A 14,985-nucleotide genomic window follows, 5' to 3' on the forward strand; every position below is an offset into this window, starting at 1 on the left:
ATGGCGGTAGTTCCGCCACTGAATTCAACTATGCTCTTGGCACAATTCACTGTAATGTAGACCCATACAGGATTGTGTATAGCACTGTATAGCACTATATGGCAGCAGCTATCTCCCCCTGCAATCCCACTGGGCGCTCTCCCTATCTACTCCAACACTCACTGACAAAAGATTGCTGGGAACCCATAATTTAATAGTGAGTGGGATGGCAAATAAGAAAACCACCATTATTGTCACTTCTAAGCCACCTGACCACAGTTCAAAGGCCAGGAAACGTATTATTGGTAATTTGTTGCTATAGTGTCAAATTTCCGAGCTGCAAATGAGTTGGGTTCGCCTTGAACTCATGTTTGACTCGAAACTAAAGCTCATCCCTACCCAGAAATCAGGAATGTCATGCCTCTAGAAATAAAGTGAAATGAAATCAAAGAGGCATAAAGGTAAATTTTCTCACATATAATATAAAAGCAGACAATTTCTGGTGCCTACCCCTCAGCAGGACTGTTAATTTAAACAGTTGTCAGGTTCTGCTCATAGATTTCACTACACCTCTCTTTATATTTTAGTAAGACAGGACCTGACCCATTGGGGAATCTGTGTTCACTTAAAGAGTATTTCTGTTTTTGCTGTCAGATTTGAGGAAAATCCCACTATATGTTTGTTATGTGTTATCATTCACACAGCACACCTAATTTTTTTAAAAATATTTCCTATCTATTAGATGTTACTTTAAAGGTATCATGGCTGACTGCAAGGTTTTCTGAGCAATGTTAGAGTGAGTTTGTCCTAAAGCCTGATACACACGGGTCGGTATCGGGCTGTTTACCAGAAACCAGACAACATTCTCATGTGTACACTAGCTTGTCCTGGCCAGCTTCTGTCAAATAGGCATGCTGAAAAAATAGCATCCGATTGGCAGTGTGTCCTGACAAGGGGGGTGGGGGGGGGGGCAGTCCCCCAGTCCCCCTGTCAGAACACAGTAGCTCAGTGGAGAGATTGCTGTACTAACATAGGATAGTAAGTACAGTGACTCCTCCCGGGCTCCTCAGTTTTTTTTTTTCAGCCTGCTGGGTGTGTACCAGGCTTAAGTCTTCCTTCATTACCCACTAGACCTCCGGAAGATTTACCCTCCTTCATGACCAGGCCACTTTTTGCGATACAGCACCACATTACTTTAACTGACTTATTTGTGTGGTCATGCAACGCTGATCCCAAAAAAAAGTATGCAATTTTTTCCCACAAGTAGAACTTTCTTTTGGTGGTATTTGATCCACCACAGCGACAATTTTGAAAAAAAAGCATTATTTTTTACTTTCTATTATAAAACATAAATTTAGGCCAATATGTATTCTGCTACATATTTTTGGTAAAAAAAAAATCCCAATCAACGTATGTTGATTGGTTTACGCAAACTTTATAACGTCCTACAAACTATGGGATATATACTGGAATTTTTATTTATTTATTATTATTTATGTATTTATACTATTAATGGCAGCGATCAGTGACTTATAGCGGGACTGCGATATTGCGGACACTAACTGACACTTTTGAAACTTTGCGGGAACCAGTGACACTAATACAGTGATCAGTGCTAAAAATATGCACTGTCACTGTACCAATGACACTGACTGGGAAGGGGTTAAATATCTAGGCGATCAAAGGGTTAAATGTGTGCCTAGCCAGTGTTTTGGTGTACACTGTGTGCTGCTTTTACTAAGGGAAGAGATGAATTTGAGCCCCTGCTTTGCAGGAACACAGAATCCGTCCCTTCCACCCTGTCAGAATGGAACTGCCTTATTTACATGGGCAGAGCTCTGTTCTGAGCCTCTGCCCAACGATCGGCGGGTGCCGGCGGACATCAAGTGCCCGGCACCCCAGATCGGCTTCTGCTGTGAATAGCCACGCCCCCTGCAGGCAGAAGTGTGGGATCACACACACACACACACACATATATATATATATATATATATATATATATATATATATATATATATATATATATATATATATATATATATATATATAGTGTGTGATCCTGAGATCCTGAGCACAGCTGCTGTCCTGTAGAAGTAAAACTACTATAGAGTGGTTAGCAAGTGGTTAACATATAATGCAAGAAGCCCAGCCTCCACATCTTAAACCTTTTGTTAGGACAGACAATGTTCTAATCTAGTTACAGTTGATAATTAAGATATGCCTGCACAGTACAAACAGGGTTAACCACTTCAATACCGGGCACTTAGACACCTTCCTGCCCAAACCAATTTTCAGCTTTCAGCGCTGTCGCAGTTTGAATGACAATTGCGCGGTCATGCTACACTGTACCCAAACTGAATTTTTATCATTTTGTTCCCACAAATAGAGCTTTCTTTTGGTGGTATTTGATCACCTCTGCGGTTTTTATTTTTTGCTAAACAAATAAAAAAAAGACAGAAAATTTGGAAAAAAATAAAAGTTTTGCTTTTGTTTCTGTTAACCTCCCTGGCGGTATTCCCGAGTCTGGCTCGGGTTGGATTTTTTATACCAAAAGCGGTATCCCCGAGCCAGACTCGGGCTTGCATCGCAGGATCCAGGAAGAGCATACTTACCTTGTCCCCTGGATCCTGCGATGTCTCCCCGCTGTGATCGGCGAGCCGCTGTGTCTCGCTCGATTCACAGTGCCGAGCTCCGTTCCCTGCGAGCGTTGCGACGCACGGGGACGGAGTTCGGCGGTAAATTCAAAAGTGAAACACACAGTATAGATACAGCATACTGTAATCTTACAGATTACAGTACTGTATCAAATAATTACACATCCCCTTTGTCCCTAGTGGTCTGCCCAGTGTCCTGCATGCAGTTTTATATATATAAAACTGTTCTTTCTGCCAGGAAACTGGAGATTGTCCATAGCAACCAAAACTGTCTCTTTACATCAAAAGTGGTTTTAGAGCAGCTAGAAAAAAGCGATAATAAATTAGAATCACTTGCAGAATTGAGCGATAGTGATTTGTGGGGAGATCCGTCATCAAACACTAAAAGTAACGAAAGCTAAAATTCTGCAACTGAGCAAATTTCAGTGTTTTTGATTTGATTACATTATTATATATTTTTTATTATTATTATATTATTGTTTGTTATAATTATTTATAGTTATTTATTATATTATAATTTTTTATTTCGTTTTTCAAACTTTATCATACCCGGGATGTCTACTAGACTCTTGTTTGGACAGATTTAAGTGAACTATTCCTAAGAATTACAGGCCTACAATATAAAACGCCAAATTTCTGTGCAAAATAATTGTACCGCTTTCAGCACCTAAAATCAGAAATAATCATACCGCCAGGGAGGTTAAAAGAATTTGTAAATAAGTAAGTTTTCTCTTTCACTGATGGGCACTGATAAGGCGGCACTGACAGGCACTGATACAGCGGCACCGATGAGGTGGCACCAATGAGCGGGCGCTGACAGGCACTGACGATGGGCACTGATATGCGGCACTGATGGGCACTGGTAGGCGGCACTGATGGGTGGCACTGATATGCAGCACTGATGGGCATTGATAGGAGGCACTGATGGGCACTCATGGGTGGCACTGGGTGGCACTGGTTGGCACTAATGGGTACTGATAGGCGACACTGATGGGCACTGAAAGGTGGCACTGATAGGCAGCACTGATAGGCGGCACTGCTGGGCACTGATACGTGGCACTGATGGGCACTGATACGTGGCACTGATAGGCATCCCTGGTGGCACTGGCAGTGGTAGGCATTGGAGTGGACACTGATTGGCAGCTGCCTGGGCACAGATTGGCAGCTGCCTGAGCACAGATTGGTATTTCCCTGGGGGTCTAGGGGGCATACCTGGTGGTCCAGTGTGGTGGCCATCCTGGTGGTCCTGGGCAGCTTCCCTGGTGGTCCTGGGTGGGATCCAAGGGGGGCTGTGCTGATAAACAATCAGCACAGTCCCCCCGTCAGGAGAGCAGCCGATCGGCTCTCCTTTACTCGCGTCTGGCAGACGCAAGTGAGGAAAAGCCGATCACCGGCTCTTCCTATTTACATGGTGATCAGCCGTGATTGGACACGGCTGATCACGTGGTAAAGAGTCTCCGTCAGAGACTCTTTACCTAGATCGGTGTTGCAGGGTCTCAGACTGACACCCCGCAACAACGATCGCTGCAAAGCACGCCCCCGGGGGCGCGCAGCGGCTCGATATCCTGATCACATCTTATGACGTCCGGTCAGGAATATCAAACCACTTTGCTGCCGTCATTTTGTAATAGGGCAGGCGGCAAGTGGTTAATTATGGAAAACACAACTGCCGAGCCCCCTCTTAATCAAAGAAAACTACTTTTTCCTTTCTGGAGGGTCCAGAATAGAGCATATTAAAAAGGTAAGCTCCGATTTTTACATTATTTTTTTAAGTTCTGCTCAGTGAATTGGGACATTCAGATATAATATATAAAGTATATATATAAAGTACAGTAGTTGTTATCCCAATTTGGCTGCAAAAGTAGAAATACACTCCAGACACATGCAGGGCTCTTTGGTAAAACATTTCGTTTCTTGTCACACGATTGGATGTTGGAAGCAAATGCAGATGCAGTTAACCTCATTTCATATTTTGGTAAACCAGGTCCAGGTTTCCCTCACTTCCACACTCTCTACCCCTCCCATCACTCTTTAGTAAATCTGGACCAATAAATATGGTTATTTTCAAATCAAAAATCCAAATGGGAGCAAAAAGATGACCACTATAATTGCTTTCTTTAAAAACAAACAGGAAGAGCCAAAGGCAAAACAACACTTCTTGATTTGTGACTGGGATACACACAATACGAATGTACCCAGTCCTAGTGCCATCAACCACTGTGACTAGATATGAAAAATGCTATAGTGTTAAAAACTCAGATATTAAATTGCATGTTTCTAGGCCAACTGGAACCTGCAAACCACCACCATTGCATCATTTGATACAGTTTATTTATTTATTTATTTAAGGTACTTATATAGCACTGTCAATTTACGCAGCGCTTTACATATACATTGTACATTCACATCGGCTCCTACCCTCAAGGAGCTTACAATCCCTAACTCACATTCACATACTAGGGCCAATTTAGACAGAAGCCAATTAACCTACCAGCATGTCTTTGGATAAATAACACCTAATGCACCAGCTGATGCCCATCCCTCTTATGTGCTCCGTTCCACGTGTGTGCTATTTTGATCAGTTCATTGCTATTTAAATTTAACATTAGGATATCAGCTATCAATACTACAGAATACTGACATTACTAAAACAAGCCCAGTGCATTTAAAGCTTAACTCTAACTCCAATGTATCAAGCAAACTTTTGATCAATAGGAGCTATTGGATAGAGCCATACAAAATATCAATTTGAATTTGAAGGTATTCTTTACATGCACCTATTTCTCCTTTTGAATGAAAAGAAAATTTGTTGATCAAACCTTCCATGTAGTGTAACTGTACTCTGAAATATTTGTTATATTAAAGCAAAACTAAACTCCCCTATTCTTTACAGCCAAGGAAGCTGCCATGTTAGCCTTTGATATGCAGTTTCCAAGGTACTGCTCATGTGATCAGCAAGGACACCAGACTTTTGATGGCTTGACAGCTCGTTGGGAGCTAACACAAGCACACTGGTAACGGTAACAGCATTCATAGCATTCCGTGAATGTAACTATTTTGGGAACCAGTTAAATTGCTAGATTTAGTTATGCTTTAAAGTCTGATTGAGTGAGATTCACCCTTGCTTGGCCTGTTTGCCATTATCATCAAAAGTAAAAGACAACCCTAAATTTTGTGTTGACACTGTTTTCTCTCACTTAATGTTTTGGCTATGGGACAGGAAGTGAAGGAAAATCTCACCAATGGGACACCCTGGCAGGGATTATAACCCTCACACTATTTCAACTGAAAAAAAAATTGTCTTTAGTTACACTTTAATATATCACATTATTCTGAGTGTAGCCAACATTAGAGTGTTTTTGGAGTGCAGATGTAATTTCCTATCTTTTTCAGTTAAGGTGGAACCAAACCCATTCATTTAACTATTCCCCCCCCCAAAAAAAAATCACATTTAAAAAGGACCGAGCCTGTTTTTCAGGCTCGGTGTTTACAAGTTAAAAACAATTTTTTTTGCTAGGAAATTACTTAGAACCCTCAAACATTATACATTTTCTTTCTAACACTCTAGAGAATAAAATGGCGGTCATTGCAATACTTTTTGTCACACCGTGTTTGCACAGCAGTCTTACAAGCACACTTTTTTTGGAAAAAAATAACTTTTTTAAATTAAAAAATAAGATAATAGTAAAGTTAGCCCAATTTTTTTTAATACTGTGAAAGATAATGTTATGCCGAGTAAATTGATACCCAACATGTCATGCTTCAAAATTGCGCCAGCTCGTGGAATGGCATCAAACATTTACCCTTAAAAATCTCCATAGGCAATGTTTAAAAACATTCTACAGGTTGCTTGTTTTGAGTTACAGAGGAGGTCTATGGCTAGAATTATTGCTCTCGCTCGAAACGATCCTGGCGATACCTCACATGTGTGGTTTGAACACCATTTTAATATGCGGGTGCTGCTCACGTATGCATTCGCTTTTGCGCGTGAGCTCGTCGGGATGGGTCGCTTTTTTTTTTTTCTTATTTATTTGACTTTATTTTATTGATTTAAAAAAAAAAAATGGGTCACTTTTATTCAAACATCCCTTGTAGTAGAAAAAAATATGACAGGTCTTCTTAAATATGAGATCTGGGGTCAAAAAAAGTCCTCAGATCCCATATTTGGACTTAAATGCAATTATAAAAAATGGTATGGAGATGGGTGGGGGGCCATCTTGCCCTCACTTGTATCCATACCAAGGAAGGAGAAGGACACGATCGCCTCCGCCACTACCAACGGCTCCAGTTAGCGGCGGAGGGCACGGGAGCGTGGCGGGATGGGGGGCCCAAAACTCCTGCTCCTGATAAAGGTGATCTTGTGGTGAATCCACCACAGACTACCATTATCATAAACAAAACAGCCCACTGAAAAGATGGATACCTCGGTTGTCGCAGCAGCTGCTGCCATTACCGAGATATCCATCTTTAAAGTGCCGACGTATATATACAGTGGGTGGTTGTTAAGTGGTTAAAGGGTAAGTTCACCTTTTGTACACTTTTTTTTCCCTAAATTCCAGCTCCCCTATGCACCAATATAGCATTCATGTACTTTTTTTGCAAAAATATCAAAGCTTTCCATTAAATCTACAGTCACTTTTCTTGTCCTAATCCACATTTCCAGACGTTTCCATTAGTAATGTCTTTCTTCCTTACAGACTATAGGTAATGACACAGGAAGGAGTTGACCAGCTGACCTCATTAGCACACACCCTGCATCATCCACCCACCCATTCCCGGGTGCACGTTTTTTAAATGAAATGCAATCAATCAGTGATCGCCCTTCTCACTAAATACACACTCAGATTGTATAGTGTATGGCCATGTTTATACACCTAAAATTACTACTTGTGCTTTCAGTGCCATTAATTGTTAATGGCACACCAAACACAGAAGCAATACACATTTTGCCATGTGAAAAAACAAGGGGCAAATGCTGCAAAACGCCCAGTAAAAAACACACAATCCACAAAATGCCAAAATGTACCATTAACCACGTGCAGCCAATTGAAATCAAGGGGCTTCCCTATGCGTGTCACAGGAAAAACGAGACACAAAATGTGCGCTCCCACTATACTAGATGTGAATGGGGTCTGAAAGTGAAATTGGTGCAGTAACACAAGAATAATGAGGCTCCAGAGTTGTGAACAGGGCTTGACAGCTGAGTTTTTCTGTCCACTCCCTCCTATGTACTTGTATAAAGATGACCATACACTATGCAATCTGATTGTATATTTAGTGAGGAGGGCGATTACTGGTTGATTGCATTTCATTTAAAAAATGTGCACCTGGGAATGGGTGGGTGGATGATGCAGGGTGTGTTAATGAGGTCAGCTGGTCAACTCCTTCCTGTGTCATGACCTACAGTCTGTAAGGAAGAAAGACATTACTAATGGAAACATCTGGAAACATGGATTAGGGCAAGAAAAGTAAGTGACTGTAGATTCAATGGAAATGCGGAATATTAGTTGCCTGCTGAGTCTGCATGTACTTCCATGGTAACAAGCAAACAGCATGCAATTACACAGACTACAGCAAACCCTTTTAATATACAGATTAGAGTATAATACTTCTGAATTATACACTAAAACCTCCACTACTTGCTCTTTGCAATTGAAGCAGATGTATTCCTTGGACTGAAAATAAGTGTTTTAAGAATGCAGTACTGTAGTAATAAACATATACAGTAATTGCTTAATATTTGTGATTTGTTTTATTCCTTATTACAAGCATTCAGTAAATAAAAATGTCCCCCCTACTGTCTGTTTTAAAAAGGGCATTTCATAGCTGCAAAGCAACTTTCTTCTTAGAAACAAACTAGTAAAAGTGTTTTTAATCTTTGTGACACATAAAACCAACACATGGCCAGCTGAAAGTACCTGCAACCCATGCAGATCTATTTACAGTATTCATTTTGTCAGGGCAATGTACACAAACTCTAATGTTACCTTGGAGAAAGGCAGACGACTGCCTGCAAATGAGCTCTGCAGAGCAGTACAGCTAAACTACAGGGGACTCTTCAGTGCTCTGGGTGGCAGAGACATAAAATGGTGACAGCGCAGTAAAGTATGGGAACAAACTGTGTATGGCCAAGAGTTGTGTACCTGCAAATGACTTTGGTTTTTACTTTGTTCTTTGATTGCATAAGCTGTAAGCATTTACTTTAAATCAACAAGTTTAGAAAGAATTGAAAAACTTTTATAAATGTTCGGATAAGAAAATTAGAAATATAAATGAGCTCAGATTAAAAAAAAGTTGTAATAATGAATTGAAAAGTATTATAAAGTATTATAAATGTTATATAGAAAATTTGGTTACTTAAAGTGTATCCAAAGCCCAAACCTTTTTTTAGTTTGGATAGAATATTGGAAGGTTCGGCTCTTATTTGTTTAAATTTGTATCTCATTAGGGAGATATCCCTTTACTTCCTGTCCTGTAGAGTCAGCAGGAAGGGTGAGGATATCTTTCTGAAGTGACGGAAATTGCCTCTTAAGCCTCATACACACATCGGATTTTCGGCAGGGAATTGTGTGATGACAGACTGTTGTCCTAAAATCCGACCGTTAGTACGCTCCATCAGACAATTGTTGTCCAACTTTCCGCCAACAAATGTTGGATGGCAGGTTAGTAAATTTTCTGCGGACCATGGTGTGTTGTCATATTTTCCTATCGTCTGTACATAAGTCTGTCACACAAAAGTTGAAAGTACAAACACACATGCTCAGAATCAATGCTCACCAAACACAACATTAGCAGAAGGTGCCCAAAGGGTGGCGCTCAAGAGCTGAAATTCCTCATAGTATGTCACTACGTTCGTGTTTGTTGGCCGACAATTGTGTACCATTTTTATGCAAGACAAGTTCCTGGCACACGCCCTTCGGAGTTCGGACAGCAGAAGGTGCCCAAAGGGTGGCGCTCAAGAGCTGAAATTCCTCATAGTATGTCACTACGTTCGTGTTTGTTGGCCGACAATTGTGTACCATTTTTATGCAAGACAAGTTCCTGGCACACGCCCTTCGGAGTTCGGACAGCAGAAGGTGCCCAAAGGGTGGCGCTCAAGAGCTGAAATTCCTCATAGTATGTCACTACGTTCGTGTTTGTTGGCCGACAATTGTGTACCATTTTTATGCAAGACAAGTTCCTGGCACACGCCCTTCGGACAGAAGAAGGTGCCCAAAGGGTGGCGCTCAAGAGCTGAAATTCCTCATAGTACGTCACTACGTTCGTGTTAGTTGGCCGACAATTGTGTACCATTTGTATGCAAGACAAGTTCCTGGCACACGCCCTTCAGACAAAAGTCTGATGCTTTGTTGGCCAACAATCCGATCGTGTGTACGAGGCTTTAGACCAGGGGTCTCAAACTCAAATTGCCTGAGGGCCACATGACAAGTTTTCATATCCCATGGGGGTCGCATGCAAACTTTTAAAACTTCAAAAGCAATAAACTATACCAGCAATAATATACTATACTATACCCAGCACTGGTGTCAGCAAACGCATTATTAACCCCCAGCACTGGTGTCAGCAAACGCATTATTAACCCCCAGCACTGGTGTCAGCAAACGCATTATACCCAGCACTGGTGTCAGTAAACTCATTATTAACCCAGCATTGGTGTCAGCAAACGCATTATTAACCCCCAGCATTACCCCCCCACACTGCACAAATAGCCACACACTGCACAAATACCCCCACACTCCATAAACTACCCCCCACACTCCATAAAATACCCCACACACTCCATAATTACCCCCACACTACACAATTACCCCCACACTACACAATTACCCCCCACACTACACAATCACCCTCCACACTGCATAAAATACCCCCCACAGTGCCCAAATTTCTACCCCAGTCACCCCACTAAGGACTTTGCCTCAGTGTGATGGCTCACTCACCTCTCCTGGCAGTCAGGATCATCTGCCTCCCGAGTCCTCTCCTCCTGCCTTCCATACAGGCCTAGTGACAGGGTACCCAGAGAACACAATCTCCCGCCCTGAGGTGGCAGCAGGACCCTGGTTTGGGGCTCTGGTCGATCGTCAATGCCTAGGTGGGCGGATCGATGAGCGGATCCTTCCTCCGCTCCTTCCTCTGCTCTGTTCTCTCTCTGGGCTGCAGCAGCGTGCAGCGGAGAGGACAGAACAGATAGAGAGGTAAAGCTCTTTGGCGCCTCTCCCTCTGCGGTGCCTGGGTGCAGTTCAAAAAGACGTCCTAAATAGGAGGTCGACTGATATGGGTTTTTCTCTGGCTGATGCCGATATTTAAAAATCGGGGCGTTCGATGGCCGATATATGATGCCGATTTTTATGGCCGATATTTTAGGCCGATTTAAAAGAAAAAAAAACCTCACCCACTCCACTCCTCCCTGCTTGCTCCTGTCACTCTACCACACACTTGATGTCCTCAGTACAGATGGCACTGGTTGGCTATGGCAGGTGGCACTGGTTGGCTTAGGCAGGTGGCACTGTCTGTCATTGGCAGGTGGCACGGATTGGCAGGTGGCACGGATTGGCAGGTGGCAGGGATTGGCACTGACAGATGGCACTGGCAGGTGGCACTGATTGGCAGTAGCACTGGTTGGCACTGGAAGGTGGCACTGGCAGGCATTGGCAAGTGGCACTGGTTTGGAACTGGCAGGTGGCACTACTGGCACTGGCAGGTGGCACTGATTGGCGTGGCACTGGCAGGTGGCGGCAGGTGGCACTGGCAGGCACTGGTTGGCACCGGCAGGTGGCACTGATTGGCGTGGCACTGGCAGGTGGCGGAAGGTGGCACTGGCAGGTGGAATTGATTGGCAGGGGCACTGGTTGGCGGTGGCACTGGCAGGCACTGGTTGGCGGTGGCACTGATTGGCGGTGGCAGGTGGCACTGGCAGGTGGTACTGGTTGGAGGTGGCAGGTGGCACTGGCAGACTGGTTGGCACTGGCAGGTGGCACTGATTGGCGGTGGCACTGATTGGCGGTGGCAGGTGGCACTGGCAGGTGGTACTGGTTGGAGGTGGCAGGTGGCACTGGCAGACTGGTTGGCACTGGCAGGTGGCACTGATTGGCGGTGGCACTGATTGGCGGTGGCAGGTGGTACTGGTTGGAGGTGGCAGGTGGCACTGGCAGACTGGTTGGCACTGGCAGGTGGCACTGATTGGCGGTGGCACTGATTGGCGGTGGCAGGTGGTACTGGTTGGAGGTGGCAGGTGGCACTGGCAGACTGGTTGGCACTGGCAGGTGGCACTGATTGGCGGTGGCACTGATTGGCGGTGGCAGGTGGTACTGGTTGGAGGTGGCAGGTGGCACTGGCAGACTGGTTGGCACTGGCAGGTGGCACTGATTGGCGGTGGCACTGGCAGGTTTCACACTGAGTGGAGTGTAACCGTGTGTGAAACTGACAAGGAGCTGTCCACACTCAGCGCTTGATGCTTGTGTGAAGCTGACACGTAGCACAGAGGAGAGAGACACAGGGATCTGTCAGAATTGAGGTTGATGTTGGGGTGGGCGGGACCCAGCCGGGGTGGGCGGGACCAGCAGCTATCAAACACCAGCCAATGATTAAGGCTGCTTAAGAAAAGGGGCGGGCCACATACACGTAGCGGCCCGCCCAGATCCCATTGGCTGGTGTTTGATATTGGCATCAACCTCAAATCTGACAGATCCCTCTGTCTCTCTCCTCCTGTTACGTGTCAGTTTCACACAAGCATCAAGCGCTGAGTGTGGAGAAGGGAGGAGGAACAGCGGCCAGTGCTATATATCGGCCTAATGGCCAAATATCAGTCAACCTCTAGTCCTGGATCGGCCCTGCCTGCGGGCCATTTTTAACCGGTCCGCGGGCCGCAAATGGCCCGCGGGCTGGTACTTTGAGACCCCTGCTTTAGACTTTCATCGCAGGAGCAAGTGTCCCCAATGGAAGATTTCCGCTCTATTCCTTTTCTGATGCCAACTCAAAATTTTGGATTTTTCCTCGTTTACATTCTTATGCCCTGTACACACGGTCGGATTTTCCGACGGAAAATGTGTGATAGGACACACATTTGTGGGCTCCATCACACATTTTCTATCGGATTTTCCGACACACAAAGTCCCGACGTACGTGTTTTACGTCACCGCGTTCAGAATGATCGGATTTTCTGACAACTTTGTGTGACCGTGTGTATGCAAGACAAGTTTGAGCCAACATCCGTCGGAAAAAATCCTAGGATTTTGTTGTCGGAATGTCCGATCAATGTCCGACCGTGTGTACAGGGCATTAGTGATACCGGTGAACAGGAAACAGTGAATCTCCCTAATGGGAACACAGACAACAATAAAGAGCTAGCAGTGGTTCTAACCCCCCCCCCCCCCCCACACACACACACACACACACACACACACTCTCTATCCAAATCTAAAAAAAAAAAAAAAGTTTTACCTTTAGGTATACTTTTGAAATCACTTACTTATATGTGTTTGTGTGGCTACAATCTTCTAAACTGTATAAACACAGAAGGGTAGCTGCTTTTTTTTCTCAGATAAGGCAAGTGAAATTAATACAATTTATCTTTTTTTAAATTCATACAAAGTATATTTATTTTAAATAAAGCACATTTGAGATTAACAAACCAATGAAAAAAATGTTACCACTTGTATTAGACTGTGGCTATTCAGATGACTTTTACCTTTTGTTATTAGATTTAACCAGATTTTGACCTTTCACTTTTTATACTGATTTATGTTTGTTGCAAATAAGGTGACTGCTAGCAAAAAAATAATTTGGTAACTGGTTAATCTATGTGGAATTGTTTAATAAAGATTTATTTAATTTTGATAATACCGGTTGTTTCTCCTTGAAGAAATTCTTTGGATTCCTTTCCTTTTTTCTATAAACTGGTGAATCTCAGCAGCGAAATGAAAAGTGCCTGTGTACTTCTACCCTTATTTTCTATATAAGCAATTCACTGGTTATTATATGGAGCCCTGTTCTGGATTATAAAGGCTGCCATTGCTGTACTCCTTTTTAAAATGCCAATGGCCTGGCTGTTTCTGGGTTCAGCATTCACTGTCCAAGAAGAGGCAGGTAGCAAGCAAAGCCAGAACTTTTGGTTTGTGTACGTGTTTCAGGTATGCCTAATGAGAAAGTACAGAAGCCACAAGATCAGCGTGATATCCAGAAAACTAGTATTTTCAGGGCAGAAGGTAGCATAACTGATTATTTTTCAGTTGTCAATTTGCTAACTTTTTTTACCAGTCAAAGGACAGTACAAACTCATATATTCTTATATTCATGTGTTACCGACAGCATTACTCTGTTCCCTCTATACAGAATGTCCAACACTCCTTAATTATTTTCATTAAAAATTGAATTGCAATCTGCTTAGCTCAATCTATATTTAGTAACAATACATCCTGTTACAGTCTCTGTTCTACAGCTGTACTAGTTGTACTAATTTAAAACAAGTGACAGATATTCCTAATGTTTAATCATATTTTATTGATCAATATTGTTGTTACATTTCACACACATGTAAAGAAAGAACATGAAAAGCTTGTGTGACAACAGCAGAACATGGGATGGGAGAGTTATGAATTTCTACCTACCTTTGCCTGAAAGTCAATATTTCCAATGAGACTTTGCTGTGCCAATACAACTTAATTGTTTCACTCTAAAATGGCAAGGAAAGGTCGTCCTTTGTGTCTTTTTTTATAAAAACCACTTGTTATTAATTTTGTCCACAAAAGTAAGTTGATCAAAAATGGGATGGCTGTCAAAAGCAATTACGGGGGTCATCCGCTGAACGCAGTTCACACCAGAGTAATCTGAAAAGTGGCAAGTCACAGGCTGTATATTGGTTCTATTTTTAGGGAAACTGAATTCCTCGGACTGGGCTTTTTCTTTCCAAGTTGCTCTAACTAAGTGCAGAAGACAGCTGGGCTGGGATCATCTTACAAGTCCAAGACTTTATCAAGTTAAAGAAACAGAAAGAAAAGCTTGAACCTTTTTCTCCTTTTAATTAGTGGGGGTTAAACATTTCGGACAGTATTGAAGCACATTTCCCTCTTCTTACTATCTGTATTGTACATATGATTTCAGAGCATGTAGCACGTGTAAGGGTAAGAGGAACCTAACTATTCAAAGTAGATGATGAGTTTTTTGGCTTGGGTTCCACAGACAGTGAGAAGTTGTGGAGAGGAGCCATGATGTTTGCAATGGGTTAAGGAAGGTTGGTCCTGTACTGTGGCAATGTAACTCTATGCTGATGGTGACGTAAGGGTCAATGCATTGACATGTGTTGGATGAGGTTGTTTACTTGTCAGACACGTGGGCTCTGCCTTATAAATAAATG

At 43.1% G+C, this 14,985-nt stretch overlaps 1 protein-coding gene across 1 annotated transcript in view; it reads right to left on the reverse strand.

Moving 5' to 3' along the window:
* FGF13 (fibroblast growth factor 13) overlaps positions 1 to 14,464 on the reverse strand; it is a 577,206-nt gene extending 562,742 nt beyond the window's left edge. The window contains exon 1 of the mRNA XM_073599240.1: positions 14,240 to 14,464. The gene's annotated coding sequence lies outside the window, so the exon portion shown is untranslated. The remainder of the gene's footprint in view (positions 1 to 14,239) is intronic.
* Positions 14,465 to 14,985: the final 521 nt, after the last annotated feature.

This window comes from Aquarana catesbeiana, linkage group LG09 (genome assembly GCF_042186555.1).
Source record: "Aquarana catesbeiana isolate 2022-GZ linkage group LG09, ASM4218655v1, whole genome shotgun sequence".
Lineage (NCBI taxonomy): Eukaryota > Metazoa > Chordata > Amphibia > Anura > Ranidae > Aquarana > Aquarana catesbeiana.